The sequence below is a fragment of the Cryptotermes secundus genome, unplaced genomic scaffold (assembly GCF_002891405.2).
Source record: "Cryptotermes secundus unplaced genomic scaffold, Csec_1.0 scaffold126, whole genome shotgun sequence".
Taxonomy (NCBI): domain Eukaryota; kingdom Metazoa; phylum Arthropoda; class Insecta; order Blattodea; family Kalotermitidae; genus Cryptotermes; species Cryptotermes secundus.
In genome coordinates, this window is record NW_019718617.1 from 286,262 (window position 1) to 305,422 (window position 19,161).

At 43.9% G+C, this 19,161-nt stretch overlaps 1 protein-coding gene across 5 annotated transcripts in view; it reads right to left on the minus strand.

The window, feature by feature from the left end:
* Window positions 1-19,161, minus strand: part of LOC111861443 — a 358,446-nt gene that overhangs the window by 66,300 nt on the left and 272,985 nt on the right. The window lies entirely within an intron of this gene.

Genomic DNA, 19,161 nt, shown 5'->3' on the forward strand with positions numbered 1-19,161 from the left:
CTGAAATACTGTGTGATAAAGTTATTTGAAAGGTCATTATTATTATTATTATTATTATTATTATTATTATTAAGCAGGCGAACTTTACAAAGAAAAGGTCGGCAATCTCAGGGTCTGGTTGCCAGAACAAGGGAACCGTAACTGCAATGAATGAGATCTGACATGACGATTGAGCATACAGGTACCTACATATCTGTCATGGCAAAAAGTATAACCATTACTATAGAGAAAAATTTTCATGTCTGAAACTTTCATGTAGAGGGAATATAAAGGTCTGCTATTTACGTTAATTGATAATTCCATGCAGTACATTCTTTGTTAAAAAGCTTAAGAGTCACTCAACTAGTTATGATATTCCCCACAATTTATGGGTTTTGAAGGTTCATTATTGTGTTGAAAACAGCCGGCCGCTAAACCTTATCTTCGTATTATTACTTCCAGTTTCTTTAATATCTAGTCTTACAGTCTTTTATTCTTCCATCATTCTAATACCACAACTGGTCTCTTCCCTTTAGGGTTTCCGATTAAAATTCTGTATCAAATCTCATCTCTCCCATTCGAGCTATATGTCCCGCCAATCTTATCTTCTTTAATTTGATCATCATAATAATAAATAACATAATTTGTAAAGAGCCTACAAATTACGAAGATCATCGCTATGAAACTTTCCCATTTACCCGTTGCAACCTCCCTGGCCATCGACATCCGCAGCACTGGCTGTACAAGATAGGCCTGTCAACTGTCCCCTTCCAAAACACCCGCCCGCAGTCTATGTTCTTCCACCAGGTTTCACGCCCATACAGAATTACTTACTTACTCATGGAGCTCAGCCCTTCTTGAGGAGCCGCCAATTTTGCAGCTACTCAAGAAATTCCAAGAATTTTATGGAACCCGAAATTTCATTACCGAGTTCATAAGAGCCCTCCACGGGACCCTATCCTGAACCAGGTAAATCCAATCCGCACCATCCCAGCCTATCTCGCTAAGACACATTTGAATACTGTCCACCTACCTACGCCTTGGCCTTCCCAGTGGTCTTTTTCCTTCTGGCTTTCCCACAAATATCCTACATGCATTCCTCTTCTCCCCCGTTCGTGCTATATGCCCTGTCGACCTCATACTTCTTGACTTGATCATTCTAATTATACTTCGAGAAGAGTACAATTTATGAAGCATACAAAATTACACGTAACATGATGCAAGTATTTTAAACTATACCTTTTTAAATTTGAACAAAACGCTGATGCCGTTATCTGAACGGTGGCAATCAGTCAAGGAATTTATTCTGCTCTAATTCGTTCTCGAATGTAATTCTGATTGTCACTGTCGTTCTTAAATATCTGAACTTTTCCTACAGTTTTGAAGGATCGATTAGCTGAAGAGTAACTAATTACCTTCTGGGACATAACGTCATGCAGTGAGCTCTGCTGGCCACCTGCTTTCACGCTGGCGTCTTGTTCGGCTCCTTCTTCGACCCTGAAGATGGAGGTGATATGTTCCTCCGAAATGTCCACTGACTTTCAACGGACTGCACGGCACTGTAACCTCATAACCACGCTATGAGGGCCTCAAAGTCTACATCGGTTTATTAGCTATCTGTATATCCGCCTTATGATTCTGTCCTGCATTCTAGTTACTAAGTATATCTTAAGTTTCCTGTGCGTTTGCATCTAGATCGACCGACCGTGGCCAGTAACGTCTAACAGAGGTTCTGAAGTTTATTTCAGAGTATTTATCTCCCCCCCCCAAAAAAAAACTGTATCAATGTGCACACACCGGAAGATGTCCTTTTGACTTCCAGTCCAGCGTGCAGTTATGTAGGCAAACAAATTTTTAAATAGTTGATTGGGTTAATGGTCGTTCTTTTTGTTTCCAGAAAATAACCTTTATGAAACTAAAGTGCAACAAGAGAGGTATGGTGTTTTCTGTGGTCCATGCTGCGGCTGTTGCTACGCAACGGCACAGTAAACAACTCTGCGGCAAAGAATCTAGACAAAACAATAAAACAGCCGTGTTTTCTGTGTGGTCCGTGCCAAGAGGTTATAAAGGAAACGAAGTTTAGAGCCTAGTCAGTTGATATGCGGCGAAGAGAGGACTAGGAGATTGGTGTGAAATGGCTGCGAGTTAGTTGCAAGAGTGTTCAGCTGGAAGTCCGGCTGTGAAGAGAAAGTTCTATGTGTGATATTTTGAGTGTGTAATTCATTGAGACTGTCATAGTTCATGTGTTAAAATCCGTTGCCAGGAAACGGACGAGGGGTCGGAATTCGAGTGCTGGTAGGGGTAAGATTTTTTTCCTTTCCACGTCGTCCAGACCGGTTCTGAGGACCACCCAGCCTGCTACCCAATGAGTACCAGGAACTCTTTTCCTGGGGGTAAAGCGGACAGGGTGTAAAACTGGCAAGTCAATTCCAACTAATGCTGAAGTTAAGAATACATGAATCTCTACATCCACTCCTCCATACGTCTTCATGGCGTAGTGCTTTATTAGTGACTGCTTTGCCAGTCTTTCATCATATGCGGTTTTCTATGCCAAGTTTGAGACTGGACAAGCCTCTGATGTGTCTTGTTATGGAGAAACGTAACTGTAAACTAAATTTTATCTGAGATTTAATTAAGCACAACGTCATAAAGACATATTGGGGGAGTGGAAGTATAGCTCCACCATCCTTAAACTCTGTACTAATGGAGGTGAGTGGTCAGCTTCATACTCCTGGATAAACATCCCCCGATACCCATTGTACGGGGGGATGGACGGGCCCTAGAAACTCCCGTTGTTGAAATCAGAAAAATTTGTTGCCCCTTGCCGGGAATCCAACCCCAACTTCTAGGCCGTCCAGCCACAGCCTAGTTCCCATATCGAACTAGCTACCTCCGTTCTTGAAACTTAACAGTTTTATAATTAAACTGTATCACTGGAGCAAATGTGGTTGCTTAGACGCAATTGCTGCTGAACAGTGACATCAGGTCCAGAAAGGAATAAGCAGTTGCAGGTGGACTTCAAATGCGCGAATCAATAAGTGAGCCAACATATCAATCGACCGTGTTGCTTCAGACTTTAGGCTAGTCTGCAGGACAGTGACCTGAATGTCACCTCATAATACCTGGTTGTCACAGCGCACCGTCAGCGTTGTCGGCTCTGCGTTCTACTATTGAGTAAGGGAAGGAATACAAGGAGGTAAGGTAACAGATGGCCGGTCACGGTAGCCGAGCGGTCTAAGGCATGTACTGTCTTCGCTCGCTTGGAAATCGGGATCGTGGGTTCGAATCCAAATCAGGGCATGGATGTTTAGTTTGTGTGTGTGCGTTTTTCTGTGTATGTGTATAGGTAGAGGCCTTGCGACGAGCTGATCACCCGCCAAAGGAGTCCTACCGAATGTGTAAGATCTAGAGAAACCGAAGTGAACGGATAAGTTTATGGAGGTAGGCCTAGGCCCACTGGGGCTGTAGTGCCATGGGGAAAAAAGGAAAAAAAAAGATAACAGATGAAAGAACGAAAAGTGAAAGTAAGAAGGAAAGAAAACCAAGGAAAGAGGGGAAGAAATGAGTAAATAAGGATAAAAGAGAATAAAGAAAACAGGACAAAGGAAGTAAAATAATACAAAGAAACAAGTTCATATGGCGGAAAGAAATAACAAGGAAAGAGGAGAAGGAAAAGAATGGAAGATCGGAAGAAAAAGGAATGAACGAAACAAAAGACGAAAGTAGGAGCCGGAAGATAGCACATGCAGGCCTGCCAAAAGCTTTGGAGATACACATCAATATCCGTGGCAAGGAAGTAAAAAAAAAAAAAAGCGGCCCCATTCATATCTCTTTCTCTGTTCCTTCCGTTCGGATGGGGCCCGCAAGGGACAGGTGGTCAGTGGAGACGTGAATTCTCACCCAAGTCTGCAAGCACCGCCATTACACACACACACACACACACGCCGGTTTGTACAGCAAGTGTTTCTCGGGAAACCTGCATCAGCTTCTGTCCAATGTTTAAGCACGAGTAACACAAGTCTTTCTCCTGCAAAACTCAGGCCTACGGCATCATCATGTTCACTGGCCTATATGTGTGTGTTGTGTCCTTTGTTTAATTAACATGAGACTAATTTTCTATAGGACATGACGTTTATGTTGTTTCATTGAATGCAATTACATTCCGAGATTTGAAGTTTTCACGGAGGTAACTATGAAGAGTGCCGTCTTCTGAGATGTTACGCCGAGTAGATTTTGTGTGAACCGACGTTTCGGAGGAACGTATCGCCTCCATCTTCAGGGTACAAAAATCCGAGAGCAAGGAACCAGCCAGCTGCTCTCTTATCCAGTTCATCATTCATTAATAATCTTACCATTCGACGCTATAAGTTTAGAGCCTTAGCTGCTGCCATGGTCGTTAAATGAACCATTAGTACAAGCCCAAGCAAACGAATTTTGTAACACTGGTGCAGCTATTAAGGCTCCTGGCGGGCCGTGTCTTAGCTCAGGCGGTTAATCGCCGGCTTCCCACATCGCGGCATCCCGGGTTCGAGCCCGGGTCAAGTATTGTGGGATTTGTGGTAGACAAAGTGGCACTCGAATAAGTTTCCTCTGAGAACTTCGGTTTCCCCTGCCAATTCGCATTCCACTAATTGCTTCACAATCATCATCATTATCAGCTATCATCTGGGGCTGGTACAATAGGCCAAATAGTACCTAGTGGACTCACTCTTGCTGGCGAAATAACCAAAAGACTCAAGTCCAGCCAAGTCGAATCGAGTGGGGCTCAGTTCGATGTGACAAAGGCAGACTTATTTTTTTTTTGTACAGAATTGAGGTATACGTCTGTCACACTGCACGTTTCACGCCGAGAGTTCGTCTTTACAGCAGCTTATTAAGTCGGACTCAATTCATCTTGAGTATAATCAACCCGGCTCGTAGGCCCGCAGCCAACGTCTAGAGAAATATAGAACAAGGGATAATTTGCATGAATTTCCGAGGCTTTTACTGAAGAAACTTCGCCGAAACGCATGTAAATCCTTCCTATAAAGTGAAAATTAAATCTCCTTTTCGTTGCGCAGAGAATACCCTGATGGAAGTGGCAGTCAGCTGAGACATATCGAAACACGAAGAATCGGTCTTGTTATTAGTCGTTAAAAGCCCGTATAAACAAACTCCGTGGTTTTAGTCCGCAAGAGAACTATACCGACCGAGCGACCGTCGACTGTAAGTGAAGTTAGTGATACCTTTGGCGGATAGAGGGTGTCGCGTGGTCAGCGCAACGGATCCCCACTGTCGTTAATCTGAGTTCTCTAGACCGGAGCCTCTATTTCCTTGAAATAGCTCCTCAGTTATCCTCACGAGGCTGAGTGGACCCCGTTCCAGACCAACTATTTCTCGGAAAATATGGTAGCGCCTGGAATCGAACCCTAACCTCTGGGTCTGTAGCCAGGAAGTCTAACTACTAGACCACAGAAACGGCCCGTTAAAAGGCCATATAGGAAAATTAATTTATACAGAACTTTGGTGGAGAATATTCATGATATGGTAAAGATAAAGCTATCCCTGTAACAGGCCGTGGAGGCCCTTTTGGTTGTGAGGCGTTGGGGCTCCCACATTTTCTAGACAATCGGCTAGCAGATGGCGGTAAGGTATTAATGAACTGGAAATATTAAACTACAGAGTAACCCAAGTGAAGTGTATAGCATTCAAATGGCTGTGCAATCTGATAAAATTGTAGCTAATGAAATAGGTTTATCCGAAAAGTAAATTTCTACAAGACTTCAGGCTGTATCCAGAAGACAGTATCCTTCATGATACGTAACCTCCACGATAACCTCAGATCTCACATAAGAAAGTACTCCGTGTTTTCTTCAGTCCGCAAGCGAACTATACCGACCGAACGACCGCCGCTTGTCGGCGAAGTTAGTGGGTGGTCTGGTGGTCAGAGTTCCTGGCTACAGATCCAGAGGTCCGGGTTCAATTCCCGGCACTACCATATTTTCTGAGAAGTAGTGGGTTTGGAACGGGATCCACTCAGCCTCTTGAGGATAATTGAGGAGCTATTTCAAGGAAATAGTTGTTCCGGTCCAGAAAACCAAGACTAACGGCCGTGGGGATTCGTTGCGCTGACCACGCGACACCCTCTATCCGCTGAATTTGGCATAAGAAAAGACAGGCTAAGAAAATATTGGGAAACTTGCAGGACAGCCTGATAATGAATATGATAGGCTTCCTACGATTGCATTTCCGGGACGGCGTTTATAGAACCACTTAAGAAGAGCGGAAATATCTATTCTTAGTCCAGATAAAGAAAGCTACATATTTTTCCTCATGCGAGCTTGGCTATCTGCTTCGTTGGCGATGATATAATTTTATTTCAGATAAGATGTGATGTTGCAATCGCTTAGGCCGATAACACTGCATACAGAAAAAAAGAAACCTTCCCTTGTATTTCCTGAAATATTCACCATATCGAAAATCATTGAACTAAAAGTTATAAATGCAACTGAGATCCGAAATTCATGTTATGTGGGCCTAACTAATTCATTATGATGACTACTTTTTTTTTTGATGAAGCATAATTAAGTCTTCAAGGAGTATAGGCCCGCTTCAATATTAAATCCTTTTGACTACTTTTTGTGTAGATTCGCAACAGAATTTAATCTTACTCCGTAGAATAAGTCTAGTTTCGGAGAAAATTCTACAGATTACAGGCAATAACTCGCTCATTTTTTATCCAAAGGGCCCCTGAAAACTATTTTCCTTAATAACTTCACACATAAATTTCGGGAATACAATTTGCCAAGATATCGGTTCGAGCAACATGAAAGGTTCACGTCGTTGCTGCATTTATGTGAGAGAAAGGTTTCTTATGTAAAATCACAACTGAGGCATGTTTCTGTGCACGAACCCCAGTGATCTCTCCAGCCGGCCCCACTGCTGCTGCTGCATCTCCAAGTGCATCTCTTCCAGTTGCACTCGCTAGGGGCAGCACAGTAGCTGGTGCAGGGCGAGATCAACAGTCCTTTGCGGTGAACGTACGCGAGTGGAGTGAGACGAATGCTGTAGCGGCAAGATCGATTCTTCACGAGTGTCTCGCTCTGGTTTAGAGTGAGAGGTTAAACACAGAAACCACATGAAAGGAAGCTAAGTCTGTTGGCAGGCACAAGCCCACCACAGCCCTTGATTTATTATTATTATTATGTTTGTAATTATTTTTGTATATTTCTATGTATTCGTGCTAACTTTGTAATGGGCTTCTGTACTGTTAAGTTTGCACGTAAATAAACATGAATTGAATTGAACGGAATCATTTTATTATTATTATTATTATTATTATTATTATCATCATCATTTCCTGAAATAACCTCCTTTTTGTAGATTATAACAAACTGGAAAACATAACAAAGGACCTTTGCAAATTTATGCGACACCCTATTTATCAGTCCAATTTTCCTCGCAATTATGAAACAATTTTGAATTATTCTAATTTCAAAAAACAATTTATTCCAAGCGACAACTTGATGCCATATTTCTTGTTGGTTTCAGAAACACAAAAAACTATTGTACTATTATGGACACCATTGGTCTGTGTGTGCCACTAAGCAGACTTTTCCACCTCTAATGTCGAAAATGAACCCTTCATCTGGGTGTGCTACAGCTGCAGAGAGATTCTGCAGATCCTCACAATAAATACACTGCCTTTCCTGAGGGAACGCCTCTGTGGTCTAGTGGTCAGGGTTCCTGGCTACAGATCCAGAGGTCAGGATTCAATTCCCGGCTCTACCACATTTTCTGAGAAGTAGTGGGTCAGGAACGGGGTCTACTCAGCCTCCTGAGGATAACTGAGGAGCTATTTCAAGGAAATAGTGGCTCCGGTCTAGAAAACTGAGATTAACGGCGGTGGGGAAACGTTGCGCTGACCACGCGACATCCTCTATCCACTAAAGTTGGCACTAACTTCGCCGGCAAGCGGCGGTCGCTCGGTCGGTATAGTTCGCTTGCGGACTACAGGCTACGGAGTTAGTTTTTCCTGAGGATATTTCTCTTCCTTTTTTAAATTCTACTTAATTCATGGTACCCATTATTTCATTAACGTGTCATTTGTTTCGTTTCCATTTTTCATATTTATTTATTCGCTTAGCGGGGGGTGGAGTCCTGCTGGGTCCACTCGGCACGGCGGCCACTGATTGACCTATTGTAGCCTACCCCGGGTGATTATGATGATGGAGAATTTTGTGGAATGAAGATTGGCAGGGAAAACGGAAGTACTCGGAGAAAACCTGCCCCAGCGCCACTTTGTCCACCATAAATCCCACTTGACCAGACCCGGGATCGAACCAGGGCCGCCGCGGTGGGAAGCCAGCGACTAACCGCTTGAGCTATGGCGCGGCCATATTTAGTTCTTAGTCTGGGTCCTAATCAATCTTTACTTTTGTATACATTCACTACTTGCGAGTTATAGGCTACTCGCTGTTGCAGGCAGTCAAATAAAGGAACAGAATTATTACAATAGTGCTGGAGACGGGATAGCTTAGTCGGTACAACAATCAGACTATCGGCTGCCGAGAATGGTAGAGCTATACCTCCACTCCCCCATACGTCTTCATGGTATGGATCTTCATTAATTAAGCTCAGAGATATAAAATAAAAAATGTACTTCCTGTACTCAATTACTTAATCACTGTGCCATGAAGACATATGGGGGGGCGGAGGTATAGCTCCACCTTTCTTGGCCTCAGCACTACATGGAGATGAGTGATTAGCTTAACGTATCTGCCGCTTTACCCCCGGTGCCCATTGGATAGGAGGATAGGTGAGCCCCAGAGAAGGTCTGCAATACGAGTAGAAGAGAAAAATCTTACATTGCCGAGAATTTAACTCGGGCCGTCCAGCCCGTAGCCCATCTCTATACCAACTGAGCTACCCAGACTCGGGTTACTTTACTTTAACTTTATTTTCATGCTATGCTACTGTTTCCTTTCCAGTACTCAGTTGTAGGCCCTAATTGAGAGTTAAAGCCTGAAGAGTTGAAATGTGATTGATTCGCCTACTTACTGTACCTTCCCCCCACCCCTGGCACTACAGCCCCAGTGGGCCTAGGCCTACCTCCATGAACTTCTCCGTTCACTTCGGTTTTTCTAGATCTTACACATTCGGTAGGGCTCCTTGGGTGGGTGATCAGCTCGTAGCAAGGCCTTTACCTGTACACAAACACAGAAAAACGCACACAAACAGCCGTGCCCTGAGTGGGATTCGAACCCACGAGCGAGCGAAGACAATACATGCCTTAGGCTGCTCGGCTACCGTGACCGGCAAAAATCCACCCCATCGAGACTCGAACCCGCGACCTTCCGGCTTCTAGCATAGTGCCTCAATCATCTACGCTACCGCGTGCCACAATGATGGAAATTACGAGTAATAGCATGCAATAGGATGCAGGAAAGGAGCCAGGACTCAATAGGGCCTCTATGCTGTCAAGGGATATAGGATAAACGAAAGAAAGGTGCCCCATTTCTTGTGAAGACATGTGGGTGAGAAGCCACGATAGAACAGTGTCCCACTTGTAAAAGATTGTATAGGAGAGGAGCCAAGATTGAGCAGTGCCACGTAAGTTGCCAAGAGACAGATAAGAAAGAAGATAGCGGTGCCGCATTTCTTGTGAAATGGTGTAGGGAGGAGCCAGGAAACAGCAGTGCCCCATTTGTTGAGATGAGGTGTAGGAGAGAGGAAGGAGAGGTGCCCCAGTTGATGTGAAGGTATTAGGAGAGAGGAGAGAGCGGTGCCCCAGTTGGTGTGGAGAGATGCAGGAGAGAGGAGAGAGCGGTGCCCCATTTGGTGTGAAGGGCTGCAGGAGAGGAAAGAGCGGTGCCCCAGTTACTGTGAAGGGATGTAGGTGAGAGGAAAGAGCGGTGTTTCAGTTGGTGTGGAGGGATGCAAGAGAGAGGAAAGAACTGTGCCCAAATTGTTGTGAAGGGATGTAGGAGAGAGGAAAGAACTGTGCCCAAATTGTTGTGAAGGGATGTAAGAGGGAGGAAAGAACTGTGCCCCAATTGATGTGGAGGGATGTAAGAGAGAGGAAAGAACTGTGCCCAAATTGGTGTGGAGGGATGTAAGAGGGAGGAAAGAACTGTGCCCTAATTGATGTGGAGGGATGTAAGAGGGAGGAAAGAACTGTGCCCAAATTGTTGTGAAGGGATGTAGGAGAGAGGAAAGAACTGTGCCCCAATTGGTGTGGAGGGATGTAAGAGGGAGGAAAGAACTGTGCCCTAATTGATGTGGAGGGATGTAAGAGAGGAAAGAGCGGTGTCCCTTTAGGTGTGACGAGAAGTAGGAGAGAGGAAAGAGCGGTGAAGATAATACCCATTTTCTTTACTTGAATAGAATAGGAAAATAGACGGACGCAAACTGTTAAATTTAGTTTGATGGAACTTCGCTTCCTTTAAGGGGTACTGCTCAGAAGTAACCTGGATTTATGCTTTGGGGGGGGGGCAGCGAATAATATTCCGGCACAATGAATACAAACTTCACATGACTGCTAAATGTTCAAGTAAGTGGTTTTTCTTTGGAGCTGTCCTACCAAAATCACAATGATTTTAATGCCCAACATTGTAACCATAAACGTCCCAGCAAATAATTAATACAAACGTCATGAAAATGCAATCAAATTGTATGTTGAAGGATATATAATGTCATCATCGTCATTATCGCCATCATTATCATTACCATACCAATCATTTGGGTTTTGATTTCTTCACATTGATAGTTTATGTAGTAATCTGTTCAGAACTCTTCTTAATCTGACATTACTTTAGGCATAAAGGTAAAGGTAAAGATATCTGTGTTTAATTAACTAAACTCTAAGCCATTAAGAAGTATTGTGGCGTGGAGGTATAGCTCCACCATTCCTGACCTCTGCCCTAGATGGAGGTGAGCAGTCAGTTTCACGACCACACAGCTTTATCCTGGGGAAAGGGCCCATGGTACCAATTGGATGAGGCTGGGTGGGTCCTAGAACCCGTCTGGAAGCTGTAGAGAAGAGAAAAATCTCTTGTCCCCGGCGGGAATTGAAAGCTGGTCATCCAATTTGTAGCTTGTTGCTACACCGACTTAGCTGTTTCGGCCTTCAACATTTGTTTCATGTCACAATATGTTCATCTCCCAGTCTCTCAACATAAGAGCATGCAGTCGGCCTCACTAACGGACCCGCAAGTGAACTGAGAGGAAGGAGGGAAGTTCGCAACTGCGTGAACGGTAATATTACAGTTGACAGGACAACGGTGTTACAGGCCTACATTCTTGCAAGAACACCCACATACTCACTGAATGTGTTACAGGCAATGGGTACAACAAATGAGCACCTTACCTCATATTCTCTCATTAAACTTTCCTATGTATAAGTAAGCTGACAATGAATTATTTTAAAACACTGCTGTAGGCCTATTATTACTTTTGAAGCCTATTTCAGGACGCTTCCTCTATCGTGACTATATAGCGATGGATGGTGGGATGGTGACCGCCTCTGTGGTCTAGTGGTCAGAGTTCTCGCCTACAGATCCAGAGATCCCGGGTTCGATTCTCGGCGATACCAAATTTTCTTGGAAGTACTGGATATGGAACGGGGTCCACTCAGCCTCTTGATGATAATTGAGGAGCTATTTCAAGAAAATAGCTGCTCCGGTCTAGAAAACTGAAATTAACGGCCGTGGGGATTCGTTGCGCTGACCACGCGACACCCTCTATACGCTAAAGTTGGCACTAACTTCGCCGACAAGCAGTGGTCGCTCGATCGGTATAGTTCGCTTGCAGACTCAAGCCACAGAGTTTTTTTTTGGTAGGATGGTACAGGAATGGTGACGGCGTGGAAGAGATTTGGAAAAAAGCAGTCGTGACCTAATCGAAGTACTATCCTAACATTCGCCTGACGTGAGCTTACTTTACTCTCCTCTGCCTCCACACAAAAGAAAAACGTAGCATAAGTTGAAAAAAACAGCCGTGAAAACCTCAAATCTTACGTAGCATAAGTTATTCACTCCTCTACGCGTCACAGCTCACAAGACATTCAATTCACCATTTAATTTGTTAGTTAACAGAAGTGAAAAAAAAATCTTATAGCTACAGTGTTAAAAAAAGGTAAAGCTATCCTTGTAAACGCCCGTGAAGGCCCATATTGTGAGACGTCGAGGCTCCTACATTTTCTCTGAACAACTGGCTCACAGATAGCTGTAAGGTTGTCAGCCTTAAGCGCCGGCCGCCTTTTAACCCCCAGGAAGATTCCTGGTACTCATTGCTGTTAGAGGCTGAGTCGAACCCAGGGCCATAGAGAGGCTGGAAGGGTTAGGTCAATTAAAAAATCCACCTCATCGGGATTGAAACCCGCGACCTTCCAGCTTGTAGCATAGTGCTTCCAACCAAATAGGCTACTGCGTGCCCCTATAGCTATAACATTAGCGAAAACAAAGGAAAGCAATTTTCAAAATTGGCCTAGTTTCTTCGTTATTAATTTAATTCAACACTCAAATGGATTGTACACTTACCTCTAAGCGCTGGGAGCCGAGATGGCCACGGGATGGAAGGGCGGGGTTCGATCCGGTAAGGTGTAAAATACTTTTCTCTACTCCACAGTATCCAGATCGTCTCTGAAGCCCAAAAACCCTCACGTCCAATGGGTACTGGGGGCTCTTTCCCCGGAGGTAAAGCGGCCGGGGCGTAAAGCTGACTACTCACCTCCATCTAGTGTCGAGGTCGAGAATTGTGAAGCTATACCTTCACTTCCCATAGGTCTTTATGGAGTGGTGCTTAATTAATTGAGCGCAAAGAAAACTTTAACTTTACCTTTACTATTAATCATCGTCTAATGTTCAAACCTTGCGAGATGCAGAAACACTACACAGGGACAGCGAAATGCATAAAGTCAACTCTGCAAAGCGGGTGAGTTTTGGCTGTACGCAAGGAGCTACATGTGGGCAGCATGCTGCTTCTTTTCATCCGTTCGGTCTCAAAACGGGTACAAATTTAGGTTTTGGGGGGCTGCTAAATCCCTGAAAAATGAAAATTTGGGCATTAAAAAATTTACGGCTATTTTTATTCTCTTGTTTATCATTCTACGCACCTCCATTCCCTCATCTTCTTTCTACATTCTCGTGACAGATAAGAATAAGAAACCGCTAGCATCCACGGCCTGCATGGACCACCGCATTTGGGTCCTTAGAAAGTCAAAATGCAGGATATTTTAATGTTCATAAAAGGTAAAGTTGTCAATGTGCTTAATCACTCACCAAACCATGAAGACATATGGGGGAGTGAGTAGCGGCATAGCTCCACAATTACTGACATCGGCACTAGATGGAAGTGAGCGGTAAACTTCACGCTTCAGCCGTCCTACCCCCGGTACCCATTAGATAAGAGGCTAGGTGTGCCTAAGATCCGGTTTCAATGCCGTGGAGAGGACAAAATTAATGGCTCCCGTCAGGAATCGAATAACGACCGTCCAGCCCTTAGTTCGTCGCTTTACCGAGCTAACGCTGTTCCGGACACCACAACATTAGGAGAAATAAGTAACAACCCGACTGGCACAGGCGTAAGCTCAAGATTGGGAAGGGTCACATTCAATATTCCCACTTCCAATTACAAAAATGTTCGATGCCGTTTCTTATATCGTGAATTCGTTGCTTACCGACCAATCTGTTCCCAGTTCTCTCTCCCGACAGTCTCTCAGGACGGGAAAACTAACCACACTACAAGCACACAGCACGAAGTCACTGTTCACTGTATCGAGAAACTGCTGACCACAGTGTCCGGAAGCATAGACCGTCTTCGTCCGCTCAAACACTCAGATCGTGTGTTCGAATCCTACTTGAGGCATGCATGTCTGTATGCGTTTATTCTGTGTTTGTGTTGTTCTGTGTATAGGTAGCAGCCTTACGACGGGCTGATCCCCCGTCCAAGGAGTCCTACCGACTGTGTATAAGTAACTGAAAACACGGCCAAGGTCCACAAGGGCTGTAGAGCCATAGATGGACAGGCAGACAGATATGGAGAAACTCTCCAGATGAAAGTTCCAGATCTTAAGAGCACCTAAGCCCGGATATAAAAAGCTTTCGGGGCCAAAAAATCTATCATAGGTTAAAACAACGCGGTGAGGGGGGAAAATCGAAATTGTACAGAAACATGTACAATAGAATTAAAACGGTAGAAGATTAGTATGGTAACAACGAATTGCAGATTGCAACCGCGCAGAGAACGGAAACAAGCATTAAAATGAAGAAAGCAGTTTTCTGGGATTTGGCACCGTGTATATGTGGTGTATATGTGGGTTAAGCATTAAAATGCTTATAGTTGTTTTATTATTGATCACGACAACATTAATATTAACATGTATGTTTCGTAAGCTTGGAAATTCTTGAGTAGCTGCAGATTTGGCTTCTCCTCAAGGAGGGCTCAGCTCCATAAGTAAGTAAGTAAGTATGTTTCGTATGCAGTAGGAACTTGTGGCCTGGCCTGGTACACAGAGGTCTAAATGCATATCGTTACTCGTAACGTAAACAAACATAGAAGCTTAACACTGCTTACTGAATGCCCATACACGCGCTATTACGTAACACGAGTTGTTCCGCCCGACACAGTGGAATCTCTCCCTTCCGCGACCTTGAGGTTATGCACACAGAGCAACACAAAGTTCCCGAGCAAGCATCACAAAAAAACAACCGCCGATTTCCTCATTCTGTCGGCCGCTTGGCCTTGTTCACACCGATGCTCAGTAGTTCAGCAAGGAAACTTAAAAATTAGTCGGTTTGCACGCCTGTACAACAATGCAGCATGAAAATTTAAATAGAAATCGCATTACAATCACCTCCTTACAGACGCTGTTGGCCACGCCAATGAAAAGTACAGCAAATGAACTTCAAAATAAGTCGCTTTTTGATCACGTTTTACTGTCCACATAACTGTGCGAAGTGCAGCAAAAGAACTTAAGACTAGGTAAAGTAAAGTTGTTCCTGTGCTTAACTAATTAAGCACTACGCTATGAAGGCGTATGGGGGAGTGGATGTATAGATCCAAGTGTTTTTGGCCCGGCACTAGTTGGAGGTGAGTGAGCGGCTTCAAACCCCGATAGCTTTAGGAGCCCAAGTATCTATTGGCTAGGAGGCTTGGTGGGCCCCAGAACCCGTCTGGACGATGTGGATATGGGTGAATTCTTGAGCCTACCGGGACACAAACTCCGATGTCTCTATAGATCAGCCCGTAGCCAGTCGCCATACCAACTGCGCTATCCCGAACTTCAGACTAAGTATACTTAATTGCTTTCCTGAACAACAGATTTTATGACATAATGAAACATATCTACTGTAACAGATCATACAGAACACGAAGAGTTGTTCGGGATTGCTAAGCCGGAATGGCGACTAGGCTACGGGATGGATAGTCGAGGAGTTGGGAATCGATTCTCGGCAGGCGTAAGTGGCAGTTCTCTGCTCGGTAACGTCCAGACCGGCTCTAGGGCCCATCCAGCCTCCTATTCAACGGGTACCTGGGGCTGCTTCCCTGGTGGGAAAGCGAAAGAGCAGTGAAACTGGCGGCTCACTTCCATCCAGAGACGAGGTTACGAATGTTGGAGCTATACCTCCAACCCATACGTCTTCACGGTGTGGTGCTTAATTAATATAAATCCAGGGAAAACTTTACGTTCACCTTTACCTATGTCTCTGCACCAAGCCATGAAGGCGCATAGAAGCTGGAAGTTAGAGCCCAGGTTTATAAATCTATTCGAGGTGAATAGTCAAATTCAGCTCCAGCAGAATAAATCTAACTGGGTCAACAGTAAGCAGAAGCCCAAGCAGACTTTGACTCACGTGCGGTAGATCTACGCAGTTCAGTTCTCGGTCGGGTTACAGAGTATCTTTCCTCAACATAAATCCGTGGCCCTTAGTTCGCAAGCGAACTATACCAACCGAGCAACCGCCGCTTGTCGGCGAAGTTAGTGCTAACTTTAGAAGATAGAGTGTGTTGCGTGGTCAGCGCAAGGATCCCCAAGGCCGTTAAACTCGGTTTTCTAGATCGGAGCCCTACTTTTCCATTCAAGTAGCTCTTCAATTACCCTCACGAGGCTGAGTGGACCCCGTTTCAGACCCACTACTTCTCAGAAAATCTGGTAGTGCCGGGAACCAGCATTTTTATGCAAAAGACGGAATAATATTATCTTGAAATAGGCCACAACAAATTCCTTAGGAACTCCCGTTATTATCCTCGTCCAATCTAACTCGATGCTATAGGCCTACGATCTCTTCACCTGAAACAGCTTCCTAAAATTACAGAAGAGACTAGATTAAGTATGTAAGCTGCTGGTTGTCTCATGTTCCATCATAATATTCAGACATGAAATGAACGTGAGTGAGTTACGTTCAAAAGTGACTAAATGTACACTCACTCATTCATGGAGCTGAGCCCTTCTTGAGAAGCTGCCATTTGTGCATCAATTCAAGAACTTCATAGTGTTTTATGATAACCAAAGATTCATTACCGTGTTCACAAGAGCCCTCCACTGGTCCCTATCCTCAACCAGATCAATCCAATCAAATCCATATCATCCCAGCCCATCTCTCTTGAGATCCATTTTAATATTGTTCATCCACATACGCCTTGGCCTTCCCAGTGGTTTCCTTCCTTCTGACTTTCCCACCAATATCCTATATGCATTTCTCCTCTCCCCCATTCGTGCTACATGCCCTGCCCAACTCTTCCACCTTGACTTGATCATTCTAATTATACTTGAATAATATTACAAGTTATGAAGCTACTCCTTTTGTAATTTTCTCCAACCTCCTGTCACTTCAACTCTCTTCGGTCCAAATATTCTCCTGAACGCCCTGTTCTCAAACACCCTCACTCTACGTTCCTCTCGTAATGTCAGAGACCAAGTTTCACACCCATACAGAACCACAGGCAAAATTGTAGTTTTGTATATTCTAATTTTCATGTTTTTGGACAGTAGACGAGAAGACGAAAGGTTCTGGACTGAATGGTAGCAAGTATACCCGAGTTCATTCTCCTCTTAATTTCCTCCTGAATCAGATTTCGATCTGTTATCGTTGTTCCCAAATATATGAATTGTGCCACATTTTCAAAACATCTGTTACCTATCTTTGTGTCATGATATTACCATGCATTTTGGTGACGAGACACAGTGATTAAATGTCATCGTTTCAAAATGGCATTGTTCTGTCACATTCTCCCTCCCATAACTTCATGTGGAACAACATGAGCTTCGTGATACAAGCCTATTTTATGTATAAGACATATTTAGTCTGTGCGAATTGGCAGGCGAAGATTTAACGATGTTCTCAACGTAGAAATCAATGTGCAGAGGACTCAAATGCGCATGTCTGCAATTGGGATTCTCTTGCCCACGTGCGTCCGACACGCGATGTACGGTACAAAAATTTGTCATGAATTCCCAGGACTTCTCATGCGTTGATATGCAGCCTGCAATATTTGGTTTGAAGTTTCCCTGGATATTCATGAGAAGCTACACTGAAGTAGTGGCCAGATCTCAAACAGTAACCACATGCAACCACAGAAATTGTAAAGAGTAGGCCAAGAATTAAGATGGAAGTCACCAAATTAGTATGTCTTATTTACTGTTTATGCTGAATATGTGTTACTAAGAACCGGTCACAGTAGCCGCTCGGTCTAAGGCATGAACTGTTTTCTCTCGCTTGGACGCTGGGATTTTGGGTTCGAATCCCACTCAGGACATGGATATTTGGTGTGTGTACGCGTTTATTCTGTGTTTGTGTTATCCTGTGTTTAGGTATCGGCCTTGCAACAGGCTGACCACTCGTCCAAGGTGTCCTACCGTCTGTGAAAATGATTACGGAACTGAATAAGAGGCCAAAGCCTTGAAGGGGCTGGAAGAGCCATTAAAAAATGTTAATAAAATCCCGACGTATTTCGATCTTAAAAGACTATCGTGAGGGGTGTGTACATTACAGAAAGGAAGCTTTAATAATCACATATGAAATCAATGGATTAAAATATCTGAAAAGCAAATTTCCAATAAAGTTAAAACTGATATTATATTACAATATGGTGATGTAGGTTGAATTTATTGTCTTTCCTCATTCCTAGTGGGTGATATGCTGAATACACCCTTATGATGATGTCCTATAAGGCCGAAAACTTTCGGTGTTTCAGAAAGTCACAGTCAAAATAAACAATAAAATGATATATTTAGATGGTGACTTGTAGGTTAATTTCACGTAGATAGCATATAGGAAAAATAAATCCTACAAAAGCAGGCCAGGAATTCAACCAGGACCCCGGCACTGGCACAGAAACTTTACGCTGTGGCTGGGTCTTAAATGGCAGTATGATACTAGCACAGGAGCTAGATAAACAGTAACTGAGTCTTAAATATTGCCAGCCTGGAAGTTGAAAACAATGGCTTGGTGTTAATTGGCAGCTGAGCATTGTCATACGAACTGCAAACAATGGCCGAAACTGAATACTACAAGACCTGTAATAGTGGCCAGGTCTCTGACAGCAACTGGCCACTGGCACATAAACTGCAGACACGAGCAGCACCTCAGACGGAAACTGTATATTACTGCGCAAAATACTCTCGTCGCATTTGATGTCATGCATGACGTTAGGTGATAAGAAAGTCTCCAGCACCATGGAACTATCATAACAAGGGAAGTGACTAAGGCAAACACGGTGGTCCTAATAAACGAGTGTTGGGATTACAGATGGCATCTAAGCTTATCTGGTGCCTATGTTAAAATGCTTTATTTAATCAACATGGCAAGTTGATAGTGTGAAGCTGTGTAAATGTTTCCATGGTGAAGGCTTATATCTGACCAATATTGTAACTAAGTGCAGAGTGATTCGCGTAGAGGAGATCCTTAATTAATGAAGTAATTTTTCGATGAAAACGAAATTCTACAATACTATATACTTTGTGATAATAACCTGGTACCATTAGAATATACAGAACTCCTGTGGTTCTGTATGGGTGTCAAACTTGATCTCTGACATTAAAGGAGGACCACAGACCGAGAGTGTTTGAGAGCAGGGTGCTAAGGAGAATATATGGACCGAAGAGTGATGAAGTGACAGGAGGAGGCATGTGTGGACTGGTACAACTCCTCGTGCCTTTCACAGAAAGAAAGTTGGAGTGTGGTGTGCTCTGTCACGGACCCC